This window comes from Haemaphysalis longicornis, unplaced genomic scaffold (assembly GCF_048455015.1).
Source record: "Haemaphysalis longicornis isolate Haplotype H1 unplaced genomic scaffold, Haemaphysalis longicornis Haplotype H1 scaffold_14, whole genome shotgun sequence".
NCBI lineage: Eukaryota > Metazoa > Arthropoda > Arachnida > Ixodida > Ixodidae > Haemaphysalis > Haemaphysalis longicornis.
Window position 1 is genome coordinate 8,261,940 of NW_027526245.1, and position 23,950 is coordinate 8,285,889.

The 23,950-nt window shown below is 45.5% G+C and overlaps 1 long non-coding RNA gene across 1 annotated transcript in view; it reads left to right on the forward strand.

Moving 5' to 3' along the window:
• The window catches only part of LOC144164962 (uncharacterized), a 45,550-nt gene that overhangs the window by 12,574 nt on the left and 9,026 nt on the right, over positions 1 to 23,950 (forward strand). Inside the window, exon 2 of the long non-coding RNA XR_013321275.1 lies at positions 12,858 to 12,909. This is a non-coding gene — a long non-coding RNA (uncharacterized LOC144164962). The remainder of the gene's footprint in view (positions 1 to 12,857; positions 12,910 to 23,950) is intronic.

Consider the following 23,950-nt stretch of genomic DNA (forward strand, 5'->3'; position numbering starts at 1 on the left):
GTCTGGTATTTCACTACAAGGAGTCAAGCCGGCGACTGTAGACAGCGGTATGGGGGGGCCTCTTGACGACGGTTTGGAGCAGGTCGCGGTCGACGAAGAGCTGCGGAGTAGGTCATTGCTTGTTGCTCGCGGGGTGCTTCGGATGACGTAGAAGTCCCCAGTGTCTGTTGAACCTCTTCGCGGATGACATCAGTCAGGAACGTCACTTGAGGTTGTGGCGTCGTTGGGAAAAGCTTCCGAAGCTCCTCTCTGACCACTGCTCGGATGATCTTGCGCAGTGTGTCGGAGATAAGAGCCCCGACACCGAGCGTCTTGGAAACCAGCGTATTGACTAGGCGATCGTACTGCCTCGCACTGCGATCGTAACTTCCAACGTCTTCTCATTTCGGCCGCCTCAGACGCGAATTCGGCCACCGTCTTAGGAGGAGAGGCAAACAAAAAGGTCGTGTTTTACCCCTCGCGTAGGAAACCTTAGAACATTTTGTTCTTTTAATTCCGGATCCGCACGTCGAAATATTCTCTTCACCTCCTCAACAAATATCGCTATCCCTTCGTTGGGGTGTTGCGTGCGCGTTTCTGGCAAAAGTGCGGCTCGTTCTTTTGGCACTACGGTGGCAAACGTGTTAGGGCACTCGCTCTTGAATAGAGTCCAGTACTACTGGGAGGGCGTGCGCCCTCCCAGTAGTGCAGCCTTCATATAGCGGCGACGTTTCTGAGCGAGCGGCCGGAGAAAGATTATTGCCGCTAGTAAGGACGTACCTTGACAGCACAATGGTGTTATGGAAAGCTGCAAGACAGGGTATGGTGCGGGGTAATCCACAAACGAGCCACTTCACGCTTTATAATCGTAGATAAAACATGCTTTCGTTGACAAACAGGATTGCTAAACATCTTTTGATCTAGCAAAATCCTATGACACCGTTTGACGGTATGATATCCTTATCGATCGTAATTCTTTCAGATTGCCGGGGAACATGCTCAATACTCATGGCAGTTACATGTCGAAAAATCTTTAGTGTGAGACTTGTTAATGCGCTCTCTGATTTGGACCTGCAAGGACAAGGCTTCCCTGGTAGGGGGGCGGGGGCGTGTCTTAGGCTGCACGTTTTTTATTGTAACAATGAACTGTCTTAGAAAGCGACTGCCGCCATACATTTATTATTGTATGTGTGTTCGTGACGTCCAAATTTCCTCTAAATCTTGTAATATTGCAATCTCAGAACGCCAAGTGCAGCTTGGGGACAGCAAACTTGCTAGCTGGCCGGACAAAGGTACGTGGAACCAACTTACCGTATAAACCGGAATATAGGTCGAGTTTTTTTCCAAAAAAATCCGCACAAATGTCACCCCTCGTCTTATATAGCGGTCATTGGCAGAATGTAAATCGTTGTCTGGCAACAATGTTCAAGCGCAGTCCATCGCCATTGCCATTCGTGTCGGACTGCTCTCTCGCACTATCAGGCTTTTATTTGATTTCGCTTTTCTCTAGTTTTTCGTCTTTTACTCGTTTATTGTGCGTGCGTGCATACATTTCTGTACGTCTCTGTTCCGAGATGAGTGGCGGCAGTTGACGCCAGTTCACCGCGGCGTTTAAGCTGACGGCGATTGAGTCACCGAGCAGAATGGGAATATGGCGGCTCAACGCCAGTAAGGCGTTTCGGAGAAAAGTGTGCGGTACTGGCGGAGCCAAAAGGCCAAGCTGTGTGCGTGCAACCCCCGAAACTGATCGTTCCGTGGACGTCAAGCGGTCCACCCCGAGTTGGAGAACAAAGTGGCGGACTTCGCTCACGAACTTCGCTCACGATCGCTCCGGAGGCCATGCGCGGACCGGCTCCGCGAACTGTACAATGAGTGGATAGCCGGCGACAACAAAAAGACCTATACGTGCCGGTTGCGACCGTGTCAAGCTGGGTGTCCTCCTCTTGGCAGTCGCTGCCCGACGACATGGTTACACGAGCGTTCAGGAAGTGCTTCATCAGCAACGCGCCTAATGGCATGGAAGATGACTGCGAAGCAGTCATCCTTGGACGCCTCTGAGAGCTCGGACGAGTGACTTCGGCAGGCATAGTGAGTGGCAGTGACAGACGGGCGTCGAAAATAAATATAGACATTGTGAGTGCGCTTCTGTGCCGAATTCTTTTTTTGTCAACTTTTCCCACCTCAGGGTAGGGGGTCGACCTATATTCCCACTCGACCTATAATCCGGTTTATACGGTAGCCTATATCGGTAGACTACGGTGCAGAGAATCTAAATACACCATTCTCTCAACTGCAAGTCGTCTACTAAGACAGGAAATTACAGAAATGTCAGAACAGGGCACGATACCCCGTACGCTTTTAGGCACCACAGTTTGTGCCGTCACAAAATTGGTGAATGGCTAGGACTCATTGAAGAAGCATGCATAGATGTTTTCATGAAATAGACAGTTCCTCAGTAATTGAGCACGTGAAATGAACGTAAAGCCGTGTTGTTCGTGAGCTAATCGTGTCTAAATACCCAGACTGCAGCTTTTATACGCTGCAAGGTAGGCTGCTTCGCTCACTATTCCGTCAGCTGTCATGCGTTCAGCTTCATTTCCTAAAAGCAGTGGTGCGCCACTAGCCGAGTCAATAACATACAATGGCACCAGGCAGTAAGCAGCTAAAGTGTCTCTATTAGAACCTGCAAAGGCAACAAGATGCACTGGAGGAGGTTAACTAGTGAAGCTATCCGAGCTTTCAATCTCCACTTTTCCGCGCGTGAAGGGGGCGAGATGAAGAATGAATAACACTTCGTTTAAATTGTTGCTATCGCTTAAATGCACCCGGTTCCAACATGATCACCCGCGAAATGAAGTTACTGCCAGTGGTTAGCTGACCGATGTGCCTCCTCGCCTCGAGCAACCGCTGATTATCCGGACAGCGTGCGCTAATCTGCGCGGGCAACGACGACTACTGCACCAGACTGTTGTGAAAAGGGTATATTTAGAGCTAGGTTCGATGGGTGTCATCGCGAGAAGAGGTGACATAAAGGTTGGTACCTTTATATCACGTCTTCTGGCGATCACACCCACCGATCACACTGGCGGGTGCGCCGGCAGCACAGAACGCTCCGGTTGATATTCGGAACTGCGCTTAATTGTTGCATTAAAAGCGGCTTCGCCGTAATCATCCCTGTTCGATGCCGTCTCGATGGGATCTGGGAAGTCGGAGTATGCCGGCACACCGGCCGCTCGATCATCTAAACGCATGTCTCATTACGTCGGTGAAAAATCAAAAGTCCAAGCCAGAGAGAGAAATGGTGCCGTAGTAGACCTGAGTGCCGCCGCGCCGCCGCCGCAAGCTGTTTTTTTCACGCCGCTGTAGGCCGTCGCCCATGCCCACAGAGTGAGCACGGCGCCGGGGATTCGCTCCTGTTTTGTGAAGCAATGGCTACGTCCCCATAAACTGGAAGGGAAGCACGTGAGAGAAACTCCAGCTGTATGTACATATTTTTTAGAAAATAACGCATCGTTGCTGGTCGAGGAAAAGCCGAAGCAGTTACGAAAAGTATGATCTTTCAGTTAAATAAAACTTATTTTGCCTTTAGTGCCCCTTTAAATAGTACTTATATCATCTTCTGCCAGAGGTACGGGATTAAGGCTGAATCTGACAATGGGCTTCACTGTCTCTCGATTCCTGTAAAATAAACACATGTTCTAAAATTTGTAAATAGACGGGTAAAGTTATTTGTACCAATTGAAAAACAATCATTTTCAAAGTCAAGCAAGATTTGGTGACGGCCTAGATGGTCGGTTACTTCTAACGCCATGAGGATTGCGGGGAACGCTGCGTGAACGATCGTGCAGGGGAGCATGAGCGCACATTGGGAGATATAGATGCTAGATCTAACTTGACGGAAAAATTGCGAAAAAAGTGGGTGCCGGCCGCGACTGAATGAGATTAAAATTCTTGGCCGGAGGAGCAGCGATGTCGCGCGTGAGATAATGGAAGCCTTCTTGATAAATAATGCGCACAATTGCGTGAGTGACACATCTTTGGCTCTGTATAAAAGAACGTCTGAATTGTGAAGTCTTGTCCGGTAGGGTTGACGATTTACATGTTCTTTCTTGGCGTTTTTCACATGTATGTTCGGCGCTTCCGCCAAATTTTCTTATATTTGGGGGCGTAATCACTTGTATAAATTAGTTGCTAGTTGTGCTCGTCCTGTTGTCTCCTCTTTGTGTCATCGTTCCGCGCAATCCTAATGGCGTTTAAATTTTCAAAGTCATACGACACCCCTACTACGCAGCCGAAAAGGGACAGATTCTTGTAGTTCTAACCAGCATTGTTGTTTAGAATTCGGACTAAGAAAGATTTGCTTACGCATCCGCGTGTGAACAGTAATAAAATGTTTAACTTCGGGTTCCGCCTGCGGTACCGTCTTGCGTTTGAAGCTGAACGACGAAGCCCATTCTAAAACCTTTATCTCGACAGTGAGAAATGAAGCCTTGAACACCAGCGAACGATCATAGTCTTGCTTTGTGGTTCAAAAAAAATTCGGCAATGCCCTGTATCCGTTTTAAATACGTCCTTTTCCAAATATTCCTGTACCGCTTTTTTATTCTAATCAGATGCCCTAAAGGCACCGAAGGGCATTACATAGGGGGGTGGGGGGGACAATGTGTTGGATACATTTCAATTCAAGAGCAAACACCGTCAACAGCGGGCATGTAACAGGAAAAGGTAGAATAGCAAATAAACAAAAATGTAAATAAAAAAAAATACAAAACAAGCGCACATATTACATATCTGTAATTGTCGCACAAATCTGTAATTCATTTTAACGCACGTAGTTTATCCAAACATAAAGATGACGTAATAAACTTTCTAACACTCCTTGATCATAATTTTTCGATTATATGCCTTTCGGAGACCTGGTTGTCATACGATGACGATAGGCTGTTTGCCATACAGGGTTATGAAGCGGAATACGCCCACCGAACAAGTGATCGTCACGGTGGTTCCGCCATATTCATCTGGAATCAGCTCTCATACAGACGCCGCTCTCACATAAAATTTAACCTTGATAAAGTAGAGTCCGTGTGGCTTGAATTTGACCGCGCTTCTTACCCGTCTAACAAAAACACCATAATTGCCTCCATTCGTCATCGTACGTGAATTTCTGCGCAGAACTGGAAATCATTTTGAGCCACCTGAATCACGAAAACAAAAATATAATCATAGTTGGTGATATAAACATTGACATTACAGATATCACGAGCAGCTGCTGCGCAGAATACGTAAACTGTTTTGTTGGCCGTGGTTTGGAATCATTGTTACAATCGCCTACACGCTGCACTTCACCCCGCCATAGCACTCTCATTGATCATGTCCTAACGAACGTCATCTCGCCTCAGATTGCGGGCATCGTTAACTTTGATATTACGGACCATTACCCTATTTCCTTGTTGGTCGAAACTCATAACCAACGCAAGGGAAAAACTCTAACAAGGTCTTTCTTCGACACCAAATTGTTTCAACAGTTAATTTCAAACATTGACTGGAACGTTATACTCCAGGAACCGAATGTTGAAGCCGCTTTCAGCAATTTTTCTACTAAATTTACGGAAACAGTTAATTTATGCTCATTATTTTCTGTGACATACAAACGCTACTCTGCACCGAGAAACCCGTGGATCACAAACAATCTACTACGGTGTATTCGTAAAAAGGACAACCTACATAAAAAACTTAAAAAGCGCCCATTTAATCTAGCTTTACAGAAGCGGTTCAAAAATTACTCCCAAACGTTATCTAAAGTTCTAAAAGCCGCAAAACGGGACTATTATCAAAATCAAATTATTAAAAATGGTAACAACAATCACAAAAATTGGGAACTAATTAAGGAATTTTTGAACCTGTCTAAACAAGCACCCAGCGCAAATGAAATTTGTTGACGATGGAAAGTGCTTGCTAATTCTTCCGATATAGCCAATTCGTTCAACAAATTTTTTTTCGAGGGTATCATCAATCCCACCAAGTAATATTCCGCATTATGCTCGTTGTTCCCAATCATTTTACTTACGCCCTACATCACCGGAGGAGGTTTTCCGTGTTTTGTGTGGTCTAAAATGTACGGGTCCAGGCTTAGACCTCATTCAACCATCAAAAATTAAGCTTGTCGCTCATGATCTTTCGGGTGTTCTCGCTTCTCTTATAAATAACATATTTACCACAGGCATTTTCCCTTCCAGACTTAAACTTGGAAAAGTTGTGCCAGTTTTCAAAAAAGGAGAACGAAATGCGTTGGGTAACTACCGCCCGATAACGATACTGCCATTCTTAAGTAAACTTATCAAGAAAATTCTTGCTAACCACCTCACCAAGTACCTAGAAACATTTAACCTTCTCACACCACGGCAATTTGGTTTCCGGCCCAATTTTTCTACGGAGCTAGCGCTTATAGAATTCACTGACCAGATTAAAACATTTATTGACAACGGTTGCTGGGCTGCGGCAATATTTATCGATTTTACTAAGGCATTTGATACAATTAACCACAGTATACTTTTTTCAAAATTAGAATCATATGGTATGTGTGGGCCGGCTCTAACCCTTCTAAAAAGTTATCTGTGTGACCGCACACAGGTTGTTCAATTTGCCGATGCCGTATCGCAGCCAATACTATTAATCAAGGTGTTCCGCAGGGATCCATTTTAGGCCCGCTTTTTTTTCTTTTGTATATTAATGACTTACCTAGTTGCCTGAACAGTTCTGATTGCATTCTTTACGCTGATGACACAACTATATTTGCCGGTGATAAGAATCTTAACAACTTAACGACGCGACTTATCGTCGACCTGGTGAACATTGTGTCATGGTGTAAGGATAAAGCGCTGCACATAAACGCCACAAAAACATGCTTCATGGTTTTTCATACCCATCATAAGCAAACCTTTTTAGTTCCGAGCATCATTCTAGATAACCACGTGATTTATTCATCAAATACGGCCACGTTTTTAGGCGTTGTGCTTGACTCTAATCTAAAATTTAACAAACATGCCATGTCTCTTGTTAAACAAATTGGTTTTGGTATACGTGTATTAATCAAATCTCGCCATTATTTCCAGCAGCATGTTATTCTGTCACTGTATTACGCTTTCATACACAGCCACCTCACATACTGCCTATCTTCGTGGGGAAACACGTACGAAACTCACATGTCTCACCTTGAACACTTGCAAAACCAAGCAGTACGCCTGATTACATTCAATCCTGTCCAGACATCTGCCCTCCCAATCTACCGGAATCTGAACATTCTTCCCCTCACATACTCACTACAGTTAAAGCTCGGCCTTCTAATTCATTGAATTCAAAATAAAGGTACTTCCGTTATTAATATTTCTGCCCCACAATTACTAAACCCTAATATTACCAGATTTGCGGAACAAAACAATATGCTACTACCAAAAGTGCGTACTAATTATGGGAAACAAACAGTCCTCTTTTCAGGAATAATTCTTTGGAATTCATTGCCCACAGACATCAAATTCATCAACTCTGAACGCTTATTTTATAACTGCTTAAAAAATCACTTGTGGTCAACAGTTTGTCGGTAATCAGTCACAATTACCTTAATTTATTACATCTAACCCGTTCTTTGAATATATTTGTTTAATTATGTTCTATTGCTGTTTTTTTGTTCTTTGCCAAATATCGCTTCACTGATCTCTGCAACGCTCTACCTGCCAGTGTGTGCTTTTGTTTTGTACTCAGCACAGGAGGTCCCCAGTGTAAACTCTGGGACCTCCTTCTGTAATAATAATTGCCATTGTTCTTCTCCTGTATGCAAATATTTTTCAATAAAACCTGAAACCTGAATAGTTCATGGCGCTGATGATTTAGCTATCTATACGTAAAAATCACTTCAAATGGCTTACAAACAAATCGTGAATAGGAATTGTGGCAATATCTTCTGGTAATCGATTCCAATGAAACATGGCCAAGAACAACGGGGATGTACGAAGAAGATAAGTACTGGCAAACAAGGGGAGGACTTTGAAAGAGTGATCTAGACGAGAAAAAATGTGATGGGCAGGTTTGATATGCGATGCAGAAAATTACGACGCTCTATGGTAAAGCCGGAGCAAGTGAGATAGTAATGCTAGTATTCTTTGTTTTTCTAGAGAGGGCAGCAGCAGAGATTCTTTAATGGCAGTTATGATAGATGTGCGGCAATCGTTCTTAGTAATGAAAGGTGCCGCTTTATTTTGCAAGGCCTACAGTCTGTTTGTTAAGTATGCATGGTTTGGGTTCCGAATAATGGACGCGTACTCAAGTTTGGGTCGAACTAATGTAGTATAAGCTAAAAGTTTAGTTGACTGACTAGCTAAATACAAGTTTCGTTTGATGAAACTGAGTATTTTACTTACCATGAAAATTATAGCATCAGTATGTTCATTCCAAGTAAGGTTGGACGACAAATAGACACACAGATATCTTAGCGTAGAAACGTTTTCGATCACAGTGTTATTAATAGAATACGAGTTTCGGTTCACGTTATTAGACCTGGTAAACGTCATAGTTTTTTTTGGGTGCATTTATTTGCATTTGCTAATCCTCGCACCAGTTAACAATACTACCCAGGTCGGTCTGTAAAGCATTAAAATCTTCATAGCTGTTATTTTTTCTGTAAATTACGCTATCGTCGGCGAATAACCGAACATTAGAACTTAAGGTTTTGCTTACGTCATTAATGCAAACCAAGAATAAAATTGGTCCTAGTACAGAGCCCTGAGCCACTTCTGATTTGACTTCTGGTAAGGGGGACTTGTGGTCTTTTACTGAAACGTATTGATAGTGCTTCGTAAAATTGTTTCAACCCGATTTAGAACACTGCTGTTTATTTTAAGCCGGGCAAGTTTTATCGTATATGGAATCAATTTAGGATGAGTCATGAACGGCCTGATGTAGGTCGGTTACAAGTTCAAATAATCTTGTTTCGCAAAAACGCCCCCGAAGAAATACATGCTGATGAATATAAAAAAAGTTGTGCTTTGTAAGATACGTCACAACGGCTGATGATATGATATTATCTAGAATTTTGCATCGTACGCTTGTTAAGGAGATCGGTCTATAGTCTGAACGTTCCGATCAGTTGCCGGATATAAATACGGGAACAACGCATGCGATTTTTCAGTCATCTGGTTTGATACCGGTGTCGAGTCACTGTTGAAAAATGGCGCCTAAGATACGAGATATAATTAGTTTAGTCATTTTGAACAGTTTTGGACAAGTGGCATCGGGTCCTGGTGCGGAATTATTTGAAAGTTGATCAATGGCCCATTCAATTCCTTCCGCTGTGATGGTAATGCCACTCATAAAAGCTCAAATAGAAACTGTATGGAGTTCAAGTGGTAGTGGGCTTTCTCAAGCCATTCAGCCATTTCTTCTCCATTTTTACAGATATTAAGAGAGGAATCCGCTGTACTTTATATGCCCTTCCTAGACACACGCTTCTTTTCCGAACTTTCCCCACCATGGCAGTCCCGCCTTCGTACATTCACCAAAATTTATATAAACTGCTAGCTAAAAAGAGTGGTTTTGCTGCTTTTCTTGTTTCTACAGAAAAAAATATCCTAAGGCATAATTAAAGAAAAGCATTCTACCTCCACCAGCCAATGGTTCTTTCGTGGCGTGCGGTAAAAGAAATTGCTAAGGCGGCTGGGCGGGCGGAGTGGGCTTTTCACGCACGGAGCACAGTGGTGATGGTGCGGCGATAGAGCGCTATTACCTAGCGTTTGTCATGCTCACCCCCACTGACGAGTTGGAAGGGCCCTTGCGTCGGCTCTTTCGTCTCATTTAGCGACGGTGTTTAGCCTGGTTTGGCGCAGCTTCGCGTTCATTGCGCGCTTAGTTCTCACGGCTTCATTAACTTGTTTTGCGGCTGCTGGGTAACACAGACCCAACGAAATTAATTACTCACACAGCAAATATACATAAAGGATTGGCTTGCTGGGAGGGAAAACAAAATGTAGCGATCACTTACAGACATCTCGCCGCAAGACAAACGCCACGTTTTCCACGCTGCTTGTCACAAATGGGAGTGCGCATATCAATACGGCTTTGTTAGGACAAGAAATGCACAAGACGAACGGAAACACTGGTTATGCGAAATAGCGATTATAAAAGTTCCGCCAGCTTTATCGCAATTGTCAAACTTACGAAAAAATTTAAAATATTTTACGAAACCTTAGTAAATAGGAATCAGTAAGCTCACATGCCGGATTTCTTCGGTGTCTGCGCTTGTGTCGCGCTGTGGTGTAGACCCGAGCTAGCACATCAGGATGACCAGATTATGCGTTTTTGCCCTTCGAAACACGGTGCTCTCAGTTTTTTTCTTCCGACGCACGGTCGGCCTACAGCGCCGGCGTCCGCAGGTCGAACCCCGCCGTGGCCGCAATGCTGCTTTCGGGATGGCGACCCCACGAATCCCAGGTAACGGCTGGCAGAATATCTGGTTCCGCACTTTCTAGAGCCATGTGCGTAGTTCAAGTGACTTCACACGTGAAATTGTTGTGGGGGTCGCTCGCAGCTTTGCTGTAGGACCACCTTCACAGCGTGAATTGGAGCCATTTTATAGCGATGCGTTTAGAACTCCCTCCGCTAGCTGAACATGGGCCAACTTCAATACACACAGAACTGATAATGTAAAGACCGAGCATTCATACGGTGCGGGCTTATGACGTTTTTTGTTTTGAATCCTATTGCTGGGCTTAGAACGCCGAAATCCGCCTGATACTACAATATCTGAGTGCGGTAGCGGTTCATCGTTCCAAACGTTTTCCGAAAAATAACTTTCCGAAAAACGAAAAATTGAAGTTCGGAGGCCATCTGTCTGTCTGTCTGTGTGTCTGTCTGTCTGTCTGTCTGTCTGTCTGTCTGTCTGTGTGTGTGTCTGTCGGTCTTTCTGTCTGTCTGCCTGCCTACCTGCCTGCCTTCCTACCTCCCTGCCTGCTGCTGACCTTCGTACGTACCGACACACGTGGCCAACTGCCTACCTCCCCACCTGCATACGTACCTGCCTATCTTAAAACCTGTGTACCTAAGTGCCCACCTAACAACCTAGCGCCTGCATACCTACCTGCCTACTTGCCTGCATTACTGTCTGCTGGCATACCTCCTACCCATACACTAACCAATTTATTCGCATACCTACAGACCCACCCACATCCCCTACCTAAGTACCCAACCGCCTATTTACCCACCCAGCCACGCTATACTCTTGTATGTCTTTCGCATAGTTTTATAAAAAAAGGTATTATAGATACCTTTTTGCTGATGCCAACATACCGTATGTGAGCTATTATATTAGTTATCCCGCACAAATAACAATCATGCTAATATGGGAATTCCACCTCGCTCGCGTACTTGTTAAAGCACCGATTTGAAGGGGGTTACAGTTTTAAATACGGGACTGAAACTTGAAGCTGAACATTTTGACAGACTTCTGTCTGGTTGGGAAGTTACTAAACTGAGATTTAATTATGCTCCAACAAGCCTTCGACAACCGCACGCCACCTAATCCCCCTCCCCAAAAACCGGCCGACAATAGAGAAAGCGTCCGGGGTCGTTTACCGTATTCCGTGCGCTGAGTCCAACGCCTCGTACATCGGTGAAAGCAGAACCCTACCGGAGGGTATTAGGCAACACAAAAACGACGTACGGAAACAGAATAGAGAACGTAGCGCAGTCGCCCAACACTGTGAATTGGCCTACCACAAAATCGACTTCTCCGGAACGGTTATCCTTCGAAAGGGAGACGGACTGGAGGAAGCGGCTTTTCCTTAAAACGTGTTATATCCAGCAAACCCCTGGGAACCCGTGTCGCTAGCTTGACCCTCTCCCCTTGGTGTACACACACGGATTACGTGCCGAAACGAAGGGCTTTGCGCGAGGCCAGCAAAAGTGAAAGACTATAAGACGCAGCTGCAGTGTGGCCCCAGTCATCCCTGAAAAAGAAGCCCAGCCGGTTTCGAAACGTCGGGTTTTTGTCTATGTAATGGTTGGAGCATAATTAAATCTCAGTTCAGACTGAAAACGTATTGGGTGAAAGACCGCTTCTAAATAAGTTTTCTGTATGCGACGTATGCTTTATTTTGATTATAAAAGTTAAGTCTTATTATCATCAATGATACCGCTGTACGCCAATACGCTCTGCTGGAAAGCCAACATTTTCTGACGACGCTGAAGAACGATTGTGGGTAAAGTGTAATAAAACACAATGCCATCGGTGTCTCGAATAACTCCTGGGGGTCTTGCATTACGCAGCCGGCGTCTCTCCTATTGCTCCATTTCGAGATTGTCGAAGTGGTTGGGAAATCTCAGACAATAACTTAAGACTCTGTCACGAAAAGAATGGCGTTGATGTGCATGAAGTATGGCTGTTAGGAACAATACGTTAGGCGTAACTTCCTTTTTTCAGGCATAGGACACGCGGCCTAATGTCACATCCTGGGGTGAATACGTAAAACAGGCACCCACCAAACAATTACACATTAACGCCAACATGGAATTACTAATTGACACCGTGCACCCCTAATCCAAACGTTAGGCATTCCGAGCGCGCATCTGAATGTTTGTGTGAATTCTAGAAAAGGGGTGCGTACCTCTAGAGTAGCACACCTTGGTGTGTGGGAGTGGCTAACAAAAAAAGTTGCGTGTTCAGCCATCGTCGTCTTAGACTGAGTAGTGCACAGTTTTTTACTTAACATTCCATCTTCTTGATTTAAAACCAAATTTTCACATACATTTTGTGTCTTATAGATATTTGACCAAATATTTTTAATAGCGTCTTTACCCAACTCGCAATCATTATTTTCATATCCCTTGCGCAGGGCACAACCAGGGAGATCGGAAGAAAGAGTACTTCTTGACTGTGGAAGCCCGGTATGCCTCCCCAGTTCTCCTACTGGATACAAAAAACTTGTCTCAGAGTTTTGCCTTTTTCCGGAAATGGAAAAAATCTTGCATGCGCACAACTTGTCTTCCGTAATATTTCATAGCTTTAAAAGGGACACATTGTAGGTATTGTAAAATTAGACGAGGTTGACCGCCCAATGATTTCCTGCGCCACAGCAGCAGGTGGTCATCAGCGCCCAAGTTAACGGCATGCCGGAACTTGTATGAAAAATTTGAAACCGTTACGTGGCCCTTCTCAACAGTCATGTCTAACATGCATGGTCCTAGAGACGATGGGTAAACAAGAACACGGGTCCGCAGCCTTGTCAATGCCAATGTGAGCAATTTAAAATTAGCCGCTAATTTGCCAGCATGCAGCGAGGCCTAACAACGCCGGCATCCGTGCCAACGGTGCTGCACTAAAAATGAAGTCTGTGTTTGGTGGTGCCAAAGCCTACCTGAGCAATGTCAAATTATGCACTCATTTATGAGCGTGACACGTGAATAAACCACGCCAGCTTCCATGACAACGGCGCTGCGGCAAACAGTAACGCGTCTTTGCATCAGTGAGGAGCGCAAGCTTCGCCATATCAAAGGGTTCCCTTATTTCCCAGCATGAAGCGCGGCCTACCAGCGGCAGCGGCACTGGCAGCGCCGCAGCGCAAAGACCACCTCCAATGTTTCGCACAAGAGTAATAGCCTCAATCTGTGGAGCAATGGAATATATGTCCAGCTCGTAACGGGACAGGCCAAGGTTCTATAACCGCCGGCCGGAGAAGTAATTTTTTTTCCGCGCTCTATTAACCAGTCGGACCATGTCCTAGATCACGTATACAGGGAAGTAATTCTTTACCTAAGAGTGTTTATAAAAAAGCTGCGGGTTGCCGGCACTTCGACAAATGACCCCACCTGGATGGCAAGTTTTACACAAAGAGGGTGGTCCGCTTGGTGAGCCTCCCCACTCGTTCATCGATGACGCCTCCCGTAGTGATGATGATGACCGGAAGCAGGGAGCATCCCGGTTTCAAATTTCTCCTGTGGGTACCAGCGTGTAGCGCGCGGGAGCAATGATGATGACTGCTGCTGCGTAACCTCTTGCTCCGACATAGGAGGTTACGGTTCGCTCAAACGCGTCACACTCCACACTACTTTTGTTATTATTTGTTTTCAGTAGCCGCTTATCCTATGATATAAGCTCCAGCACAAAATAACACAAAGAATACGCGCACTGGCCAAACATACGTCGTAATTCTTGTTTGGCAATGCATACAAAGGGATAACAGATCGTAAAATATTATCGGCGGAAAACCTGGTCGCGGCCGTTACCCGTTTCTTATTAGTGTATCACAATTATAACAGATCGTAAAATATTATCGGCGGAAAACCTGGTCGCGGCCGTTACCCGTTTCTTATTAGTGTATCACAATTCACTAAAATTTTTGTTCGTAAGATTTTACTTGGCAATCACAGCATTTCGGAGCTGGAAAGCCTAAAAAAACACATAGTTTGAAGAAAAAAAAAACTCCGGTAGTGGTGGTGGCCCATAAAGTGGCGCATACCCACTCAGGGGGATTGGCCAAGAAGTTTTTTTATTATTATTAAAAAGAACCCGATAGGCAAAAAGGTGCAGTCGAAGAAAGAATTTAGTATATAGGTTGAAGACAAATAGAACAAGAAAGAAGAGCGAGAGAACCTGATCCGAATCATTTTAGCAAGGCAGACGAGCCGTCTCTGAAATGAAGGAATGAATAGCTTGACAGACATCCCCCTGGCAGTGGCCTAGCTGCGTGCCTCCAAAAGACAAAAGCACTGCAAGGTTAGTGGCATTCCAAGACGCCGCAGGGGAGCCTCCAGCAGTCTTCTTCGGTGATGCGAGAATCAGCGGCAAAAAAGGAAGAAACGACAACGGTGCACGCGAAGATTGACCCCAAAAGAAAACGATATTACAAAATAAAACCGCAATGACCGAAATTAAAGCGAAAACGTTCCATTCGAACAAAACAAATTATCTTCATTATTTTGAATTTTACTGGAAAGCAATTATACGGTATATGTCACGGAACGTAGTTCTGCATTTTTCTGGCTATTTTTACGTTCATTAGTGGCGACACGCTTTTTGAAGGGCAAACCACATGCGCCTTGCCAATGCAGCGATATGAGGTACACCCCTGGCAAGAGCGAGGTTTCCATCCTACTATGGGGCGCGAAGGGAGCGGTAACGCTGATTCGCTCCCATGTTTGTGTAATATAGCGCTACCTTTGTGCTCGCGTCCCGTTACAAACGCGAACGGCAAGCTCCAACGATATATCTATATGATCCAACAGGCATGAAAACAGTTTATCTCTTGTTAATTCACACTATCGGGTACGTTCCAAATTCTTTCTGGGCAGCATCATTATCTTCACGAGAGCAAGTAGATAACATTGGCTTCACTGCGAGGTTTTTCTTCACACATCAGTACACACCGCGCAATTGAGCCAATGCAAAATTAGCTTGTAATCTATACAATAACTGATGTTTTGCTTTGGCACTCGCATGCATCTCTGCGTTGACCGAGTTTGCCAATATACCAATGGCACTTATGGTTACTACAAGTGCCTCTTTATTTTTTTATTGCGATAGTATGCCCGTTGGCATAAAATACTGCGTCACAGGTATAGATTAACCCACGTTTCGCGAAGAAACTCATGCAGGGAGCGATGATGTGGTCCCCAAATCCACCGTTGAAGGTCAGGTGGTCTGCCAGGGTGGAGGCCTGTGCCTCGGATGTGTCTTGCTCTCGCCCCTTCCAATGCAGGGCAAGTCCACAGCAAATGTTCAGTGTCCGCCTCTTCGGCAGGAGCCATGCAAAAGGGGCAGTTCTGTTCGAACGGGGCATGGTAACGTGGTGGCCACTCCCGGGTAACGGCAGGAGAGAGGGCTACACCAACACAATGTAATTATGAAAAGTAACAAATACGACGCACGGACTTCGTGCGTCGTTATTTGTTACTTTTCATAATTACATTACCACGAAGTTGCACACAGAGACACATTGCCGCTTCCTGTCAATGCACTGGTTCCTACCGGATGCATGTAGTTAAGGGAAAAGATGGATGTTTGTGTGTGTTATAACTAGGCCAAAACAAACTTTAAGAAGATAGTGGGCCTAACTATGAATGAAAGTTATATAATAAATTGAGGGAGCGCACACAGGAAGGCATAGTTACACCAAGTTCCAACAGATGGCGGCAGAGCTCTCTGAACTGCGGATAATGTACTTCAATTCCACTTCGTGGAGCGGTGCCATTGAGACTGGATTTGCTTTGCATATTTCTTGGAACACGATATTGGCTTTTTGCGTCTATACATACATACATATATATATAAATATTTATATATATAGATATATATATATATATATATATATATATATATATATATATATATATATATATATAAGGTAAACGATGAGGCTAGTGAAGGTTAATTAGTAAAAACGGGCGCACTAAAAAACATCACAAGTTTACTTCGAAAACAAAACTTTACATCGACGTTTCGGACGGGGACCGTCCTTTATCAAGAGTAATATTTTACAGAATGGAAGCGGTTTATATACAGTTCAAGCACTTGAGGTTCCGGGGCGGTGACATACGTTTAAGATTGGAAGCGAGGAGGAAGAGAGAAAAGCGCATTGAAACATGAGAGAAAAAGCCAGCAATAAAGAAGCAGAAACTTGAAAAGCATAAATATGTGAGAGAGGGGGATGGAAAGGCAGAGGTGGGGACGGGCAAACTAAAAAGAACCGAGAGGACACGACAAACAGAAGCTTAGGAGTGATGGGAGACACGTAATTGCGTGGTCGACAGGGATGACCCACAGTGGCGGCGAGTTGTACCTGCCCGTGGCCATCGCAGGCGAACAATATGCAAGGGTTGTTGTACGCGCGCCGCTTCCAAGACTCCCGTGCCAGGAGCGCGTGTTTTTCGTCGGCCCTCAAAGACGCACCGCCATCTACTTCACCCCACCCTTCCTGCTCAGTTCGCGGAAGCCGTAATGTGTCGCCGTGTCGGAGAAAACCGGGAAGAAACGGGCCGCCCCAGTCGCGCCGGCGAGAAGATAAGCAATCGAAAGTCCGAATGAGAGTGATTATGTCTGAGTGAGGAGACATGAATCACGTTGCCTGCAGAGACAGCGAGAATAGTAAGTCAACGTGATCGATAGGGGGCACATAATTGCGTGGTTGACAGGGGTGACGAGTTGTAGGCGCCCGGGGTCAGCGCCCATGAACAATATGCGAGGGGTGTCCTACGTACGCATGCCCTGAAGACTCCCGAGCGAGGGGCGCGGGGTTTCGTCGGCTCCCGAAGATGATCCCCCATTCAGTTCCCTCCACCTCCTCCTCCCAGTCAGTGTCGGCGCCAAAGTCGTAAAGTGCCCGCGTGTTCGAGAAACCTTGGAAGAAAGGAGGCGCCCCCAGTCGCGATGGCGATAAGAGGGCTAAGCTGTTGGGTGATAGTAATTATGTCTGAGTGGAGAGACAGTGAAAGTAGTAAGCCAACGGGGGAGAAAAAGAGAGGGATACCGGTGCCACAAATCAAAACAGAAACAGGGCGAAGGTCAAAGGCAATAGCCGCGCACACGCGCACACAAGTAACAAACACGCACAAACGATCAAGTGGCCATGGAAAGAAGGCAAGACGCCAATGGCTTGACCGATTGACCCAAACGACGAAATCAACCGAGTGGCCGATAAAGCAAGCAAAATAAACAGTGACAAGACAGTTTCTTTTGATACGCGGGTACACTGGGTAAGACAAACCATTAGCAATGGTGTCAAGAAGAATGACGTATAAAAACAATTCTCTAGAAATGAGGTATAGAAACGATCTTGTATAGAAACAAGAAGAATGACGTGTAGAGACATTCTTACACCATTCTGTGCTTATAGATACACACGCGTACACGGTCAACTCCTAAATAACACAATGTTTATACATAATTACAATGAGCAGATTTTTCACATCACCACAACCTACCGATCAGAAAAAAAAAGCAGCAGAGGTGTGCGTTACGGGGACAAAAACGAAAACCTCCCCTCTTGTTCATTTATTCCACCTGCAACTGTGTTGAATTTGTGGATTAGAAATGATTCAAACATCTCTCTTTCGTGGTGTGTTCTAAACTTCGATTTTAGCACGGTCACCGTGAATTTGTCAAAAGAGTGACCAAGGCAAGTAACGTGTTTTGAGACAGGGAGGTGAGGCAGCGTTTTGGTGTGTGATCTGTCCTTATTAATTCGTACTCGCAGTGGTGTTTCCGTCTGACCGATGTACTGTGCGCTGCATACAGTGCACTGAAGAAGGTACACAACATTAGCACTATTACAATCGAAGGTTCCGCGTATTTGATAGAAGAAGCTAGTGGCAGTGCTTTCAGCAACAAGAGTTTTTGGCATCATGGGGCAAAGCTTACAGCGGGGTTTGTTGCATGGTCCAGAGCCTTGAACTTGGGAAGTTTCTGTTTTTGAAGAAGTTATGATATCTTTCAGGTTTTTTGCTCGCATATATACGACGCGGGGCGGTTCAGGGAGAACACGTCGCATTCGATCACTTTCCAGAAGGATGTTGTGATGTTTTCGCAAAATTATTTTTACGTTCGGAGCGGAGGCCGAGTATGTTTGAACCAAGTTGATTCGAGGATTATCAGTTTGGACGTTGCTGCTGGTGTTTATTAGTTCAAGTCTGTCCAGTGTTTTCGATTTTTCAATGGCATCGTTTATTACGGGAAGATGGTATTGTTGGCGGGTTAAATCTTTGCGTAGTTGGTCACAGTTGGCGGCAAAGTCTTGAGGGTTAGAACATATTCTTTTGAATCGGATGGACTGGCTGTAAGGAATTCCGGTTTTGCAATGGCGAACATGGCTGCTGTGAAAGTTTAGATACTGGTGTCGGTCAGTGGGTTTTCTGAAAAGTGATGTCAGTTTACCGCCAGATATTTGCACGGTAACGGCCAAAAAATTTATGCTACAGGCAGAGTACGAGTGAGAGAACCTGATGTCACTGTGGACATTGTTGAATGCTTCAATAAACGTAAGGATAGCATCCTCTCCGTGAGGCCAGATCAGAAATATGTCGTCAATGAATCTCTTATCGAAGAGCGGCTTTAACGGGTAGTCGCCTAGGAACTTGTTTTCCAAATTTCCCATGAAGATGTTGGCATGATTGGGACCAATCTTTGTGCCCATAGAGGTGCCATTGATTTGCACATAATAGTTATTGTTGAACTCAAAGTTATTCATTTCCAGAATTATTTTCAAGAGTTCCCCAAGTGTCTGACTATCGATTGATCTGTTAAGCGGCTCCATTTCCTCATACGCAAGTATTACTGAGTTTATGCCATCTTCGTGAGGGATGTTTGTGTATAGCGAGGCCACATCCAGGGTCACTAAAAGGCTATTTTCAGGTATACTGAGGTTAATTGTTTGGGCAAGGAAATGGGTGGTGTCTCTAATGTAGGAGGGAAGAGAGCATGGTATGTTCCGTATCAAACCGTCCACAAAACTGGCTATGTATTCGGACACTGTGCCTATGCCAGACACGATCGGTCATCCTGGATTGTTTTCCTTGTGGATTTTAGGCAGGGTATAGAACCTCCCAGCTACTGGACTTAGTGGTAAAAGAGACCGCGCCACCGATTCAGTTATTTTTTGTCCTTTCACAAGGTGGTCAAGATTTTCCTTTATCTTATCTTTAAAGTGAGTTGTTGGATCGTTCGGCAATAATTTGTAAAAAGAAGTATTATTCAGTTGTCCCTGGGCTTCGGCTATGTAGTCTGATCGGTTCATGACCACTATCGCTCCTCCCTTGTCTGCTGGCTTTATTATTATGTCGGTACGGGTGCTTAAAGCCTCCAGTGCCTTTCCTTCCCCGCGGGAAAGGTTTTTGCGGTAGGGTGTCTGATTCTTACATGATGACACGATGTTACGTTGGACTGCCCTAATATAGATATCAAGGCATTTGTCTCTTTGCGCCGGAGGTGTCCATTGACGACTAGATGGGAGTTTTGCCTCGCCATCCGTGTATTGCGGCTTGTCCAGGAAATATTCGCTGAGTCTTAACGATCTTGCAAAGTTATTTACGTCTCTGTAGAGCTGAAATTCATTGACGGAGCCTGTAGCAGGGCAAAAGTTGAGGCCTTTAGAAATAACTTTATGTTCTTCTTCCGATAGTTCTACATCTGAAAGGTTAACAATCGGGTCTTCACTTTTGTCAATAGTTTGGGGTATGATCGAAGGGGCAGCGCACGAAGATGTAAGGGCTGCTTCTGATCGACTGTCAGTAGTGGAGTGTACGCCGTCACGGCGAAGCATTTTACGTTTTGTTTCCGGCAGCTCGCGCTCTTTGTTTCGTATAAAGAGTTCCAAGCGGCGGAGTTCATTTTCTGTTAGGGGATTCTCTCTGATGAGTTTCTCTTCCTGAATTTGGAGCGAAAGTAAGTAGGACCGGTTATGTTGGATCACATAGTGCAATAGCTTTTTAGACGCCTCATGCAGGGTATCTTTCCATTTTTGTTTCAGTTCAGGTGAAAAGTCGGATGTAGCCGGCTCTAAATGGAGCCGGAGACCCTTTGGAACAATATCAGATTTTTCATAGATGATTAAAGTGTTGACATGATATTCACATCTAACTCTTGTTTCAACAACCTTCCGTATTCTCAAAAAGTTCCTGGAAACTACGTTAACAGAGAGTTCACCTGGGGTGGTAGATAGTCAGTTGGACTGCTCGGCCTGGACGACGTCCTTGGATGCCCTTCGGAGGTTGTAGCGTGGTATCACGCCAGTCTGCACAGCACCGACGAGCGGAGGTGGGGGTGGTAAGGGCGGAAACTGCTCTGGGTCGAGTACAGTCGTAGAGGTGGGGTTGGTCTGGGGCTTTTCATGCTGTCGTTCGCGTGCTCCGTCTATCTGGGTGGTCCCGATGTTCGTCAAAAGCGGGGGTGTCGGTGGTCGCCGTGCTGCCGGCTGCAGTTGTCCTGCTGATGAAGTGACCGGTTCGTTCAGCCAAGTTGGTGGTGCCCTCCTCAGTTCCCGTCGCAGGAGCTGTTGAAGATGGCTTGCCATTATGGCTACACCCTCAAAACTAGGGTGCAGACCATCAGCTGCTAACGCACGTACTGGGGGAATCCATTGCAGCTCGTGGTCCAAGTAGAAGAAGCCCTTCACCTGGCGGCAGTGATTCCGCAGGAGGTTGTTGAACTCGGTCGGGAGTCTCGGTCGGGGAGTCTCGGTCGGGAGGTTGTTGAACTCGCTCGGGAGTCTTCAGGGCACGTGTACGTAGGACACCCCTCGCATATTGTTCATGGGCGCTGACCCCGGGCGCCTACAACTCGTCACCCCTGTCAACCACGCAATTATGTGCCCCCTATCGATCACGTTGACTTACTATTCTCGCTGTCTCTGCAGGCAACGTGATTCATGTCTCCTCACTCAGACATAATCACTCTCATTCGGACTTTCGATTGCTTATCTTCTCGCCGGCGCGACTGGGGCGGCCCGTTTCTTCCCGGTTTTCTCCGACACGGCGACACATTACGGCTTCCCGAACTGAGCAGGAAGGGTGGGGTGAAGTAGATGGCGGTGCTTCTTTGAGGGCCGACAAAAAACACGCGCTCCTGGCACGGGAGTCTTGGAAGCGGCGCGCGTACAACAACCCTTGCATATTGTTCGCCTGCGATGGCCACGGCAGGTACAACTCGCCGCCCCTGTGGGTCATCCCTGTCGACCACGCAATTACGTGTCTCCCATCGCTCCTAAGCTTCTGTTTGTCGTGTCCTCTCGGTTCTTTTTAGTTTGCCCGTCCCCACCTCTGCCTTTCCATCCCCCTCTCTCACATATTTATGCTTTTCAAGTTTGTGCTTCGTTATTGCTGGCTTTTTCTCTCATGTTTCAATTCGCTTTTCTCTCTTCCTCCTCGCTTCCAATCTTAAACGTATATCACCGCCCCGGAACCTCAAGTGCTTGAACTGTATATAAACCGCTTCCATTCTGTAAAATATTACTCTTGATAAAGGACGGTCCCCGTCCGAAACGTCGATGTAAAGTTATATTTTCGAAGTTAACTTGTTATGTTTTTTATTGCGCCCCTTTTTGCTATACATATATATTTATATATATATATATATATATATATATATATATATATTTATATATATATATATATATATATATATATATATATATATATATATATGTATATGACAGAAATACAAATTGGCAGTCAAGAACACCTCGGAAAGCAAAGGGGAGGATGTAGTAGCTAAAGATAAAGAATTTAGAAAATAAGAAAGTGGAGAAAAAATGCCCGCCATTTTTTCTCCACTTTATTATTTTCCAAATTTTTCTCTTGATCTACTACATCCTCCCCTTTGCTTTCCGAGGTCTTCTTGACGGCCGTTTCTTATTTCTGTCTTATCTTCAACGAGCCCCTCATTTCCTATTCTGACTCGGTATGTATATATATATATATATATATATATATATATATATATATATATATATATATATATATATATATATATATATATATATATATATATATATATATATATATATATATATATATATATTGTCACGTCACAAAGCCGAGTCCAGGTGGAAGGGGGGTTTTAATGATGGAAGAGCGGCGATCAGAACAGCCAGCAGCCGCAGGCCAGAAGAGAGAAGAAGAAGAAGAACACAGAGCAACCAGGCCGATCCCCTCGCTCATAAAGCCGCGCAGCCGCTTGGCGGCGGCAGCAGCTTGCTAAAAATGTGAGCCCCCGTATACCATGTCATCGTGGCAATACCCCCCCGCTTTTTCAAAGCATCGTCTCGATGCTTGCCTGATGTAAATAAAATGAAAAAAAAACACACACAGCAAAACAGCACGACGCAACACGCAAAAATTTCGCGGCCACTGTCAACGTGAGTGATACGGCTTCATCCGGGCAACATGAACAACTTCAGGGAGTGTCCTACTACGCTTTGACCGTAGTGTTCCTTCGGGAAGAACTTCATAGTTCACTGCGCTTACTTGGCGTATCACTTTGTAGGGCCCAAAGTAGCGGCGTAAAAGTTTTTCCGAACGTCCTCGGAGTCGCACAGGGCTCCACACCCAGACTTGGTCACCGGGTCGGAAAGTTACTTGTCGGTGCCGTAAGTTGTAGCGGCGGGCATCAATCGTTTGTTGGTGACGGATGCGTTGTTGCGCAAGTTGTCGGGCAGCTTCGGCGCGGCTAGCGTATTCCGTGGCGTCTGGAGTAACCACATGGATTTCATCCGGAAGCAGCATCGCATCCAACATAGTTGTCACTTCGCGGCCGTGGACCAATCGGAAAGGAGTGAAGTTTGTCGTTTCTTGAACTGCCGTATTATATGCAAAGGTCACGTACGGCAGTATGTCATCCCAGTTTTTGTGGTCAACATCAACGTACATCGAAATCATGTCGGCGATGGTCTTGTTCAGCCTTTCGGTCAGCCCGTTTGTCTGGGGGTGATATGCAGTGGTTTTGCGATGGTCGGTATGACACAGTTTCATGACGTCTTGAGTAAGTGCTGCGGTGAACGCTGTGCCTCTATCGGTTATGATGACTGATGGGGCGCCGTGACGGAGAACAATATTATGGACGAAAAATTGGGCAACTTCAGCCGACGTTCCTTTGGGCAATGCCTTGGTTTCGCAATAACGGGTAAGATAATCAGTAGCGACTACAATCCACCGATTCCCAGCTGATGACGTAGGGAATGGCCCCAGTAAATCCATGCCGACCTGCCTAAATGGCCTGCTCGGTGGATCAACAGGCTGAAGGAAACCAGCTGGTTTAGTGGGCGGTGTCTTTCGTCGCTGACAGTCACGGCATGTTTTGACGTAGCGCTTGACTGTCGGAGCCAACTTTGGCCAGTAGTACTTCTGACGAAGCCTTGCGAGTGTGCGGGTGAAACCCAGATGCCCCGACGAAGGGTCGTCGTGGGAGGCGTGAAGGATGTCGTCACGTAGCGCTGCTGGCACA